This window comes from Lissotriton vulgaris, chromosome 11, assembly GCF_964263255.1.
Source record: "Lissotriton vulgaris chromosome 11, aLisVul1.2, whole genome shotgun sequence".
Classification (NCBI taxonomy): Eukaryota; Metazoa; Chordata; class Amphibia; order Caudata; family Salamandridae; genus Lissotriton; species Lissotriton vulgaris.
Window position 1 is genome coordinate 385,202,438 of NC_141699.1, and position 14,261 is coordinate 385,216,698.

General features: G+C 46.3%; 1 protein-coding gene across 1 annotated transcript in view; it reads right to left on the reverse strand.

Annotated features, from left to right (window-relative positions):
* Positions 1-12,553, reverse strand: part of LOC147679830 (uncharacterized) — a 96,797-nt gene extending 84,244 nt beyond the window's left edge. The window contains exon 1 of the mRNA XM_086944757.1: positions 12,443-12,553. The gene's annotated coding sequence lies outside the window, so the exon portion shown is untranslated. The remainder of the gene's footprint in view (positions 1-12,442) is intronic.
* Between the last annotated feature and the right edge of the window lie 1,708 nt (positions 12,554-14,261).

Genomic DNA, 14,261 nt, shown 5'->3' on the forward strand with positions numbered 1-14,261 from the left:
CAGCGCGCCTAGTGTTAAGGCTTCCCCGTAGAGCCCCCTCGCGACCCTCTCTGGCATCTCTTCATTGGCTACCTATTAGTAAGAGGATTGTTTTTAAAGCTCTGCTATGGTGCCATAGGATAATCCACCACAGAGCACCGGCCTATATGTCGGATCTGGCATCCTTGTACGAACCTAACAGATCCCTCAGATCTAAAGGAATAGATCTGCTCAGAACCGCCCGTCCCAAAAAAGTTAGAATGGGAGGCAGATCATTCCGCACTTTAGCGGCCAGGCACTGGAACCTCCTGCCCATGGACACTAGGCTAGAGACCAATGAGGCCTCTTTTAGAAAGAAGTTGAAAACTTGCCTCTTTACTCTGTGATGGGACCCTCTCTCTCCTTATAATATGCTCTCTCCACAGCGCGGGGACACGCCGGGAGGCGTCACCAGGCGCTTTACAAACTCCTTTAAACTTAAACTTAAACTTAAAACAGCATATAACAAAACAGCATATAACATAACACATTAAATAATCCGCGTGTTGGCCTTCACGTTGAAGGGAATGCACTGGCTGATCAAGCCACCAAGGACACAGTTCCAACTGCTGCTGTTGCTGCAATCACTCATTCTAGTATGAGAACAGGCAGACAGATAATGATAGATGTGAATGCTTCGCGCAACAACAGCTCAGCCTTGCCAAAAGAGTTTCCACTCAAGTACTCCTACAAGTTAGATGTGCAAAATATTTTGTATGCTCAAATTCCAGGAGTGGTGGATAGAGTAATACCAAACATGGATCGCAGATTAGGTTTAATTCTAGCTGCACATTAGGGTCAGGGTTCAGCACATGCAGATATCGGTGCAACTATTTCATTACTAATGCGCCATTACTAGTGGCCAGGTCTTATTAAACAGACCATGGGTTATGTCCTTAAGTGCAACATTTGTTAGCAGATGAAGGGTTCCACCATACAACGTCCACCGCAAACACCATTACTGATATCAGACAGACCTCTCACATGTGTCTATTTGGACCACTGTGGCCCCCTACAATCTGACGGGGCTTACAGGTACAGCCTGGTGGCAGTGGATTAATGCTCTAGATTTCTGTGCATTTGGCCTCAGCACTCGGCTGACGCCCGAAATGTTATAAAGGATTTGCTAGACTTCATAGGGACATACGCAATTGGCACATTACACTCTGACCATGGCCCTGCGTTTAGCTCACAGGCTTACAAAGAAGCTATGGGAAGTTTGGGTGTTACATTGCGGTACTCCTCTCCATATCATCTCAAGGGAAATTCGATTGTGGAGAGGAAAAACTGTCCCTAACAGCAAGGGTTTTAGGCTCGGGTAGCAGTTGGGTCAATCACCTATAACGGGTCCACAGGGTACTGAACAACATGTCAAGAAGTTCTCTGGGGGGCTGTACTCCATTCGAAGTCCTATTCAGGATTAGAATGTGGGTTCCTGCCCTCGACTTTGGCAGCACAGAGGAGGATGAAAAACCATTTAGCATCAATGATTGTTTGGCTGTTTTACAGGAACTCAATGAATTCTGAGCTTTACAAAGCAACGTCCAAGTAAAACACAGCACCACTGGGGAAGTAAAAGCTGTACCAGCAAGGATCCCGAAGATTGGCGACGTGGACAGAGAAAAGATTATAGACTAAAAAGAATTTGGGCCAGTCCTGGCTGTCGAAGGAACAAAAACAGTACTTCTTCCGCCTCTTGACAACAAGAAAGAAAAATAGATTTGTCCCAATTGATCTGATCAAACCACACTGTGTAGCCGATACTGAATAGTAGGCCGTGTGGGCTCCTGGGTAGCCGTCGATCTCCTCTCACTACCATACAGGAAGTTCAGACAAAAAGATTAATAAAGTTTGAAGAATCTACTCTACGAAGTGAAAGAGTTACCAACAATGGAATGGAACTTGTGCTAATTGACATTGAACGACTTCCATCTACAAATGACACACCGATCTCAATTCGACCTGACACCGACATCTATGTGAACATATCTCAGATGGATATATCTGCCAGTTCTACAAAGCCGTTCAAAAGGGGGTGGTGATGGACGGAGCATCTGAATCAATCAAACACTCACACCCAGTCAAAAGATCTGGGTTTAATCCATCACCGTTCTTTAGCCCACTCTGCCACCCCAGTTCAGACATGGCTATATGCAAATCAGTCTGACCCTGTGCCTCATGGGAACAGTCCAGCCCGAACTGCCAAGCCATGTCTTCCCTGGACCGGAAACAAGCTTCAAAGGACCGGTTTCTGGCATTCCAGCCATCTTCAGCCCGGCTTGCTTGAATCCAGTGGCAAAGTGAGCAAGGGACTCACGTCTGAGCATACCCTGCCACACTTATGGCCGCCAAAAGTGGTACAAAAGGGGGTGGTGTTGGACGGAGCATCTGAATCAATCAAACACTTACACCCAGTCAAAAGATCTGGGTTTAATCCATCACCGTTCTTTAGCCCACTTTGCCACCTCAATTCAGACATGGCTATATGCAAATCAGTCTGACCCTGTGCCTCATGGGAACAGTCCAGCCCGAACTGCCAAGCCATGTCTTCCCTGGACCGGAAACAAGTTTCCGAGGACCGGTTTCTGGTATTCCAGCCGTCTTCAGCCAGGCTTGCTTGAATCCAGTGGCAAAGTGAGCAAGGGACGTGAGTGGCAGAGTGGGCTAAAGAACGGTGATGGATTAAACCCAGATCTTTTGACTGGGTGTGAGTGTTTGATTGATTCAGATGCTCCGTCCATCACCACTCCCTTTTGTACCAGTTCTACAAAGCCTGCTGAGCTACCAAAGATAGATCGAACCGTGTCTGGCTACTTCATCGATTTTGCTACTTTTTATTTGGATCTAAGTGAACTCAAGTTACCGCCACCGCCTGTTTTCCAAACAACAAATTCATGATTTCTACCTTTGGCTGAAAAATACTTACCTTGTTTCTCCCTGGCTACAGCTCTGGATTGCTATGGGTCTACTATTCCTAATCCTCTGGATAGGCGTAGTGACTGTCTTTTTCCTGCTCCTGAGTGGACATTACCTCCCAGAACGCTCTGCAGTACATATGAACTTGGTCCCGAAAAAGTATGCATCATCACACTGTAAACAGAGAGACCTGTTAGTGAATATCACAGCAGTTCCAGTTCCTGAAGGAATAGTTTGGGACAGGGTTTCCTATGATGTATATGGCCCAACTAAACTTTTTAAAAATACTGCACTTATTTAAAATTGCTTTAAGTGATATCATCACCTCCAGTACTTTATCTGACAATTGGGACTTTGAAACTGTAAAAACTATGCTGTCAGATTTAGAACAACCTGCTGCCTTTCCAGCGATGAACTATATGATGATGCATCTAATTTTTACACCATGTTTTGTTACCAATACTATGGTCATAAATTTCTTGCACAAAGAGAGTATCCCATGTAAAGTTTTCTCTTACCATCAATGGGAACATTGCCCAACACAGCCAAAAGGTAGTTTGGGTACCTTTGCACAAATGTTTGCTCATTTTTCTGGGTTTAAAACATCAGACCCACCACTTGCTATTATAAGGTTGCACCTACAACTGTAAGGGAAAATATGCTCACTAACACGAAACAAATATACTCTGCTTCCTTTATTTCCCAATTGTCTTTACAGGGTTTCGACATTTGGAGGAATACTATAGACACAAAATCTGTTTGAAGGACTAAAGATTGGCAGGTTGAGGGAACTGAGGCCCTATATAGAGCATGCCTCATACCACATCAGATAATATTCCTGAACGACACAGTGCAACAAACTTCCTGTCTTGGATTAGCCACAATCAAGTACTTGAACACACCACAGATTTCCTCACTTACACACTTTGAAGGATGGCAAAACTATACACAACATAGTGAGGAAACATTAGATGACATTATACATGACGGCTTGTATAATTCATCTTACCCCAATTGGAAGGGATAGTTGGTTTGGCCTATCAACACAAATAGGTTTCATTCAAGATTAAGGGGTACCACCAAAGGGTTTAGTGCCCATAGGCCTGATCAGCGCTATGTACAAACTGAACATAAGGGGTGGTGACACCTTACAGTGATGGAAAGTTATGCCTTGTGTGGCTAAAAACCTCAACATTGTCCCAGGTGAAACAACACATTTCCTTACTCTTGGATGACATGGATCTTACGGATTTTTTGTTAGGTCCCCAGAAGCCACGTCAGAAATGCTTCTTTTATGCTATTTACAATGAGGTTTGGAAAATCTCTCAACAGGAAACTGATGAGAGACTACATTAAATTGATAGGTTTCACCTAAAAAAGGCTTTGGCTGTGGTACAACCCATTATCAACCAGGATTTATTCAATGGGCAACATTATTTCTCCTGTAATAGATATAATGGAACAGGATTTGTCTATATTACAACATGGACAATCTCAATCGCAATCCATTCTATTGATAAGCTGGACGCTACACTCATTGTGTAATGGTCGGGTGCCCTGGCGGTATATCAACAGTAGGACTCTGTTTTCTGCATATAACCTAACAGAAAGACAGATGACAATGACACGAAGAGATGCAGGGTATCAAATGCTGCAAATTGAAAATTTGACCAATTACCTTTTACTGTGGCTGAGTCACCGTCCACAGAATGGTTAATCCATGGCCACATTACACTACCGATCACAATATTCCAATTTCAATAGTGTCTACGATCTCACCAGGTAGGCAGGTATGAAGCATTGGGACAGGGATATATACATGAGTCTTGGGATTTGCTGTACAGATTTAGATGCAGAAATGGGGACACTGAAGTCTTTCTCAGCGTTTCAGACTGTGAAGCTGCTTTGAGTGGGTCCCTAGTTTGCAAGGATATTTTGCTTCACGGAGCTTGTAATGCTTCAGTTGCAAACCTATGATGAGACTTGAAAGGAGGCCCTACTGCCGTGAGTCATCCGGTATTCAAACTGCTCTCGATCGAATGCTATTTGATGTTGAATGACCATGGTTGTTGTGGGATGGTGCCAGGCATCGCATATCTGGTCGAGGTAAGTTCCAGGGTTACTTGTTGTATGCAAGTATTGTTTCCACCGATCCACACAGTTAAGGAGCCAATGCTATGGCCTTCATTGGATTTTTCCTTTATACGGTTTGATTCTCTGAGCCTCTTTAAGAGCATAGGTTCTGGACTAATGAGCACCTTTCAGACAATCTTTGGAGTTATTCCAGCATCTATACACTCCATATTGGGAAGCGTTTTTTTGGAGGACTTCAGCTGGTCCTACTACTTATAGTGGGTATCCTGGTTTTCATTTTCCTGCTACGCAATGGATGGCCCAGTTCCACCAGAGGTGGAAAAAGCACTCCTTGTGCGACATTGCCGTGAACGCATAGTACTCCATCTGGACGCACCTCTGCTTCGGGAGCTAAGCGAGCAGTGGTTCCCATCGGTCAGATAAGGCTGGGTTGACTGCATTGTGCCTGTACTCCACTGCCTATTCTGCAGATATAAATGTGTGTTGGACATATGCCTAACACTTCCATTGGTTGTGCCACCAGACGTTGATCTACTACTGGACCACTTAAAGGCTCATGGGTTACAGTGTCCTCAGCGTATTACCATGTTGATGACGGCATTCCTAGAGTCTCCACGAGATGCTTCAGCTCCTGTCAGAACGGACACCAGCTCTACATCAAGCACACAGGTACTGAGTGTTTCCTCGGCGGCTGCTGTGGGAACTGAAGATGATCATCTTTGCTCCATTGACCTGATACAAGAGGTGTTATAGGGTCAGTTGTCTGCGAATGTGAGCGACAGTGATGTTGCGTATCCTAATGGTATTTTGTGGGCATAAAAGAACCACATCATCACTGGGGAACTAGAGAAGCTTCCACGCTGACCATAGATGCTGAGGTCCCGGCCTACAGAAGCTCCAGCACGCAGTGGTCTGACATCCCTTGCGGGGTGTCTAACTCGAGGCCAAGACTGAGTCCTTCATTCTCTCCCATCAGGTAATGGAGTTGGCTCTTTCCTAGGGGATTCTTGGCGTCACACCCACAAACATGCTAGGTACACTTAGGTGCACTTAGATAGGGTTTGCATCGCAGGAGTACACTTGATTATTGCCATGTATCGATATGCCTTCATATATTTACTGTTTTAGCGCCATGTTAGAATTCTACCTTTAGTTCACTCTGTCGGTGCTTGTAATCTTATATATATGTTTCTGTCTAATGGCTGTTGCAGCAAACATGTTTTATACTAGAATGGCGCTGGTTCAATGAATGCTTATTGAAAATGTCCCCATCGTTTATTCTGTATATCTCTCTGAGACTAAGTGAGCAAGATTGATAAAGCGAAAAGTAATGCACTGTTTCCATGATCACTGAGGATCAAGGGTTGTCATGTTCGATATTTTCCAGAAACTATTTGCTCCTGGGAAAAGTTAGGGGGCTTATGGTGACATTGGGAGCTAGCTGGTCTAAAGGCTAACATATCCTTTGGAGATTTCTGGAATCAGTCTGGACACCAATCCCTTAGTTTATGTTGTCTAAACGTGCAGATCCTATGTATTATTAGGAACTACAAGACAGTGTAATGTTGAGATGAATTGTGTGCTATGGAATGCCATTTGTGGAGTGGAATTATGAGGTATGGAGTGGAATTCTGTGACGTGTGTGGAATATTCTGTTTTGTGATGTGGAACTATATGGCATGGATTAGAATTATGTGTCATGGAATTGAGTGGCATGGTGTGGAGCTGTGTGTAAATCATAAGAAAGTGAGTTTATTATACCTGGTTGTGTGGAACTTTTGTGCTCTGTGTGCTAAATCACATGGTTTTGAACCCAACCCCCTTGCCAATATTAAGATGCAATATCCACACAAGTATGGGTAACAAGTAGATTTCTTTAACATAAGTCCAGGTAATGCTCCTTGAGCAAATTTAAAACTCTTGTCTGAGAGTTGGAAGTAGTTACCAATGGAGGAGTCCTATGCCTAGGGGCATGTTGTGTGTGGGGCAAACCACAGCGCAAGAAGGCTGCTTTGAAGAGCTCAAAGAATGAGTTGTCTGCTGTCCATATCTTCAGGGGTTTGCATCTTATGATAATTATTTAAACAATACGTTTCTATTATTTTCATAATAATTAGTTCAGGTCCTCTTTGTACCTTTTGGCATTTTTGGTGGAATCTGGTGCAAGGTCACAGTCAATCTATATATTTTTTATCATAGTATTATCAAGACAGACTGCAAGAACTCTTCAATAGAATGCCCTTTGTGTAGTGTGCAGTAGAGGATGCAATAGATATTGTAGGTGGGTTCAAAAGTCACACAGTGCTTTTGCATTCTTAGGCACCTGGCAAGCTAAACACTGAGAAAAGGCTCTGTGATCAGGTCCTTTAGCCCTGTTCAAATGAGGCTTGGATTCATTGTGTCAGACTGAATTCCTGTTTCTGTGCATCTAGAATTCTGGAGTTTGCTTCAGAATCTTTTATACCATATACTTGAAATGTGATATTAGAGGATAAAAGAAGTACACTAAAAGAATTGGTCCAAAACTTCCACTTGTCACTCCTTGCTCTGCTCATGATATCCTTACTTTGGGAAAGCTATGGCGGAATACACCCACCCATTACAACAGAATCCCCAAGGACGAAAGCGGATTCTGCTGCGGTCTGCCCCACACCTGGGAACAAGTGGGGAATTCAATCAGCATTTATTTTTACTTATTATAATATTGGAATATTGGGAGCTCCGTTGAAAACAATAAAGTGGCCTGGGGCTTAATTGGTCGGTATTGCACTCCACCGATCAGGACCAACAAATCGCACAACCGTCAAGGAGGAACACCTCGACATGATTCACCGGCGACAGCAATCGGTGAGAGGACCTGTGAAGGTGAGCCCTCAGTCATCTTGTGGGAACTGCGGGATGGACCATCCTGCCAGTGGAAGATGCTTCGCGAAGGGCAAGACGTGTTCCAACTGCGGAAAACAGAACCATTTCGCGAAGGTGTGCCGGAGTGGCCACAATCGTCGACCGTCCAACGCTGGCGTGAAAGGCCCTACACGAGGGGTGCATCAGTTGACGCTTGAAGACCCCGGTCCTTGCAGCGACCCTTCCCGCACGGCGTTCTGCCTGGATGATGAAGATGATGAGGTGTACTTTGTATCCTTTGTTGGCAGGGATGGTGCCCGAAGACGGCCACCACCGATGTGCGATGTGCAGATCGCAGGATCCCAGGTACCCGCTCTGATAGATACTGGGGCATCAGTGAATGTTATGGACAGCATCCAATATGACCGTCTCATCCCTCGGCCGTCTCTTTCTCCCTCAAACGCAAAAATCTACACATACGACAGTGACGAACCATTACCTCTTAGAGGTGTAATTGATGTATTGGTGTCCAGCAACGGGCATGAAGTGAAGACGAAGTTCCACGTCACCGGTGGGAAACATGGCACGCTGCTCAGCTGCCATACAGCTGAAGACCTTCAACTGGTGTTCTTCGCTAACCAGGTGCACGGGCTACATGCCGACATGATGCTTAAAGATTTTCCCACCCTTTTTCAGGGTCTGGGTCGGCTCAAGGGCAAGTTGTTCAAATTACACATTGACCGGACAGTAAGACCAACGGCGCTGAGGCATAGAAGAGTACCATTCCACCTGCAGCCACAGGTGGAAGAGGAACTACGGAAACTTGAGGAACTCGGCGTCATCGAGAAGGTCTCTGGACCGACACCGTGGGTGTCACCCCTCGTGGTCGCCCCAAAACCAAAACAGCCCGGTGCCATTCGTTTATGTGTGAACATGCGTCTCCCAAATAAGGCCGTCAAGAGAGAGAGACATCTTACCCCTACGATGGACGACATCGTTGCGGACTTAAACGGAGCCCGGTGGTTCTCTAAGTTGGACCTCAATGCAGGGTACCACCAATTGGAACTTCACCCAGACAGCCGCAATATAACAGCCTTCTCAACGCACGTCGGCCTACGGCGTTACAAACGGCTGAGTTTTGGTGTCTCCTCGGCTGCTGAGGTATTCCAGAACGCAATCAAAGAAACTCTTTCTGGGCTTGCCGACGTCATCAACTTAAGCGATGATATCCTTGTTTTTTCTAACACACTTGAGGAACACCATGCGCACCATAGAGGCACCCTCCAGTGCCTAGCGGATCACGGCCTTCGCCTACACCGAGCCAAATGCTCCTTTTACCAGGAGTCGGTGGATTTCTTTGGATATGTGTTTTCTCGAGATGGTCTGCGCATCGACCCGAAGAAAGCAGAGGCCATGCGATCGGCGCCTCGGCCCACGTCGGCAACAGAAGTTAGAAGTTTCCGGGGGATGGCTACGTATTGCGGTCGTTTTATCCCCAACCTGGCCTCCCTCGCTGAACCACTGCGCGCTCTAACCAAAACTGGACAACCGTGGATATGGTCAGCAAAAGAGGACGGTGCGTTCTCAGCAATAAAGGATGCTCTGATTGATGATAAAGTCATGGCCTACTTTCGCCCACATCGCCGCACGGAAGTGGTAGTGGATGCAAGTCCAGTCGGACTCGGCGCAGTGCTCATGCAAGAGACGGAGGCCCACGTATGGGTTCCCACGGCCTATGCCAGTCGTGCCCTCACGGTGACTGAGATGCGCTACGCACAGATTGAGCGTGAAGCCTTAGCCATAAAATGGGCCTGCCACCATTTCCACCTGTACCTGTATGGCCACGAGTTCAAGGTCGTCACGGACCACAAACCATTGGTGCCTCTGTTTGCGGGAACAAACAGGCTCGCCCCCCCCCCCCCCCCCCGCCCCCCCGAGGATAGAACGGTGGGCTGTCCAATTGCAAACGTATCGCTTTGAAGTCATTTTCCGACCAGGAGCAGACAACCCTGCAGACTTTCTGTCTCGGCACCCAAAGGTCACGTCCTCCGTGACGGATCACGAGGACACAGAAGAGGTGGAAGCATTCGTGAAAATGTTGACGCAGGAAGCTTGCCCAGAGGCTCTCACGCTTGAAGATATAGGAAAAGCAACTGAGGAGGATGAATGCCTCCGCCGAGCCAAGGCAACGCTGGCAGATCGCAGCTGGAAGCACATCCTGGATGGAGCAAGCGCACTCACGGCTGAAGAAAAGGTTTTTTGACAACAGATCTGGCAGGCTCAGAGCGAACTTAGCGAATGGCCCCACGGAATAGTCCTGCGTGGCACCGCCATTGTGATTCCCACAAGCCTGCGAAAAGAAGTGGTGCGACTCGCGCATCAGGGCCACCAGGGGGTGTCGAAGACAAAAGCGCGGCTGCGCAGCAAAGTGTGGTTCCCCGGAATGGACGCGGCAGTTGAAGAAGAGGTGCGTAACTGCCACTCGTGCAACATCACAGGTCGAGACCCTGCTCCACACCCGGTCATCACAGAGGAGCCATGCACAGAACCATGGACAAAGCTAAGCATTGATTTTGGAACCTTCCCGGATGGGAGACACACTGTGGTGATAATAGACTCGCACTCACGTTTCCCTGTGGTCGAAGTAGTGCCATCTACTGCGTTTGTCCATGTCAAGGCAGTGCTAGACCGAACATTTGCCATGATGGACCTACCTACAGAGATAAAGTCAGACAACGGCCCACCTTTTCAAGGGAAGGAGTTCCAGACGTATCTGGCAGCACGGGAGGAGGCACTGTGATACAGCGGAATCAGAGGTACAACCTCCGGCCCAATCCAACTCCCAGCCAACGACTGAAAGACTTCGCCTGGACATTGGGTCCTGGGCAAACACCCTTTTAAGATGGACTAAAGATCTATGAGTTTGGAGGGATGTACTGACGGAGCCACCCGGCCCCGTCTGCACACGCACGCATGCACACACGTACATACGCAGGCACGCATTCCTACACCCTGACGGAGGGCTCGCCGGACGGGTATAAATAAATGGGCGCGAGACCGCTTGTGGTCTTCGGCCCGTATCTGTTAGTCAGTTTCTGTGTGGAGTCTTTCACAGTGTGGAGATAGGCCCCACTCTGTGGCGTAGGCGCTCCCCTTCCCTGCTTGGCGGCACTATAGGTATAAGCCTTCTGCTCATACATTCCAATGTTTGTATTTCTGTTTCTCTCTTTTTAATTTAGAACAAACTGTCATCTGTGGGTGAAATGTTCTAATAGTCATAAAGTCTTTCTGCATGAAGCTTAAGCAGTTGTTAAAGGTCCTCTCCCCTGTCACAGGACCTCTCCTGTGACTCGGGCCTATAACTCAGTTAAGGGTCTTTAATAACCAGTATAGCCCTCGGAAGTGGGCTTTAAGGCCATATTAATATGGAGTTACCAGAAATTCTATAAATTGCTTTCATGGTTTCCCTCAAAACAAACAATATTTCCTGCCAACCTTCACCTGATTCTGGAACTGAAACAAGTTTAACTTGGGGCAGGTACTGGGTAAACCAAAAAAGAGGCCAGTGTAAATGATAAACACTGCTTATTGAACATGTTTACAACCACTGATATCTTCTTATTCCGATATGCATTTTTATGTGGTAACTACATTTTATCACTTCCCTCCTTTTCTTGCAATGTATATCCAGGGCCACTGAAATTATGCAATATTGTGGCTGTAGTGTTTTCAGCATAATGATAGATTTGCCATATTTGCTGCACAACCCATCTTCTAAGGCATAATCTGCAGATGTTAACAACAGAAATGTTCTACCTCAAACAGACACAACGTGACGCGAAACTCAGTGACACATGTTGCCAGTGCAGTGAAAGGCCCTTACTTCCCAAAGGCTGACTGGTTGAGTTTCTGTTGTTTATTGCTGCATTCGGGTTTTAAACTGGTACTAATGACATGAAACCTTTGGTCACAAAGTGTTAACCTGAGTAAAAAAATGACAAAATAGAGAAATAATGCTATCGCAAAATGTGCTGCATTACTCAGCATAAGTAGGCTTTGCTTTCCCCATAATTCAGTCAACCCTATCACTTAACTTGGTCCTCCCTTGCAACATAATTCCAATGGTCCTAACTACAGCCCTCTTGCTTTTCCTGTGCCAAAGTCTACCAGACAGCCAGATTTATTGTGTTAATACTAGAGCTGTAAACCCGGATATCTCTCGCTTTCAGTCATCCGACATTCCCCCAAATCGTTGTGCTCAATGAAAACCTGACACCTTTCTTAAATGAATGAGGTACTAAAATATATTTCGTGGTAACGCACCATGAAGCGATCGCCTGGAGGTGCGAAAGAGGCAATGGAGCAGGAGTAAAACTTACCTCTCTTCCATTGCTCCTGAGCTGAGACCCGCACAACATGGGCAGACCAGAGACATGGCTGGGACGTGCACCTTCCGCCTCGGTACCTATGCTCCTGTATAGATGCTCCACACCTCTGCCACAAATGTTTTGGAGTTGTAATGATCTCATAAAAAATTATATAGAAATCCCAAAGTCACAAATACACTCACCCTGCCTTGCTTGGAATGGGAGATACGAGGTGACGTTCAAGGTACAAGTAGCAGCCTCCGTAGTGCTCACCTCTGATGCCTCTGGAACCGAACACTGAGTGCGTCACTTCCCTCTCTCTCATTATAAGAAGCTGAGCCTCTCACCCAAGAGATGGAATCTTTCCAAGTGCGGATTTCCGAGAAGGTTTGGGAGGTGCCACTAAACTGACAGGTAAACAAGGCGAGTATATGTAGGAGTTTTGATTGAATATCTGGGTGGGGCTTCTTTGCTTACAAGTCTTGAGCAATTCGTCTTAGGGTGACCAACTGCCATGGGTGAAAATTCAGGACGGTGAATGTAAAAATTCAGAACAAATGGTCAAAATTCAGGACAAACATTCAGGACAGGAGATCAAAATTTAGGACAACACTTCGGGAAAAAAGGTTCGTTTTACAGACACATCAGGGGAGGTCGTGCAATAGTATATAAGTAATCACATCTATATGCAAACATATTCATCCATTTGCATAACTATTAATCATGTATCCTTCCATCCATCATTTCACTCAGCCATCCCTCTATCCACACTTTCACTCATCCATTCATCCACCTTTTCACCCCATCCATCCACTCATCCATCCAGCCATTTACCCTTTCACCCTTTCACATATCCAGCCATCATTTCACTTACTCATCCATCCCCCCAGTCACTCATCCATTCACCTTTTCAGTCATCTATCCATCCACCCTTTCTCTCTCCATTGACCCTTTCACCTAGCCATCCTTCCTTCCAACCATCCACCAATCCTTCTACTCTTCCACTCATAAGTCCATCCATTGACCCTATCTCTCATCCATCCACTCACTCATCCATCCACCCATTCACTCGCCCTTCATCCACCCTTTCACCCATCCATCCATTCTTTCGCTCATTATCCATCCATTCACCCTTTCACTAATCCATCCAGTCATCCACCCATTCATTCACTTACTTATTCGCTTTTCATATTAGTTATGAGCTGAGCCTTTGTCCGCTGAGTTGCAGACAGAAAAGGCCCATCAAGAATTTCACCCTTGCTGTAGTTCCCAAAGCAAGGGGTGGGGTGGGGGTAGGGTTCACCATGCCCCTGCACATAGGCAGTCTGAAAAAGTGGAAGTCGGGAGTCATGGATGATGCACAGTGCCATGCCATGAGGTGACTGTGACATGGTGTTGTTTCCTGGGCGTTAAGCAGGATGAGAAAAGGGGGGGGAGTCTCTCTATAGGGTGTGTTTGATGTAATTAAGGGCATGGCTTAAAACACCTAAGCTACAAATGTGTGCTTAGCGTAGAGTGCCACTCGACTGGTATTTTGGCTCTCCTGTGATTGCATCCAGATATTTAATACAACAAGTAATGTTACACCTACAACAAGCCAGACCTGTTGGCTTTGTTAATGGTTGTTAGTTGCATACAGTTAAAATGCAGCAAACATGGCTTCCTTTAATATTATTTTGAAAATGCACTTCTCTAAAATGATGAGACTGAAAGAACTCTAGCCCCTTCTTTTGATCTTGTTTGACCAGCTTCTTGTATGAACTGGATTCTCACACAGCAGCATTGGCGTTTTTACATATTCCTTCCATCTGACAGAATGCGCTGCCCTAGACCAAGGCTGAGAGAGGCCCACCGCATGCAGGAACACTCCAAACTGGCCCATTGTCATTCTGTATGTGGCAATCAGCCACAGACAGAATGACAATGGGCGGGTGGGGCTGCTATTGTGCTCAGAGGAGTGCGAGGCGGCCCCATTAGGGTGCTGAGGCTTCTGGCAGGTGAACAGTGATGTTTCCCAATGCC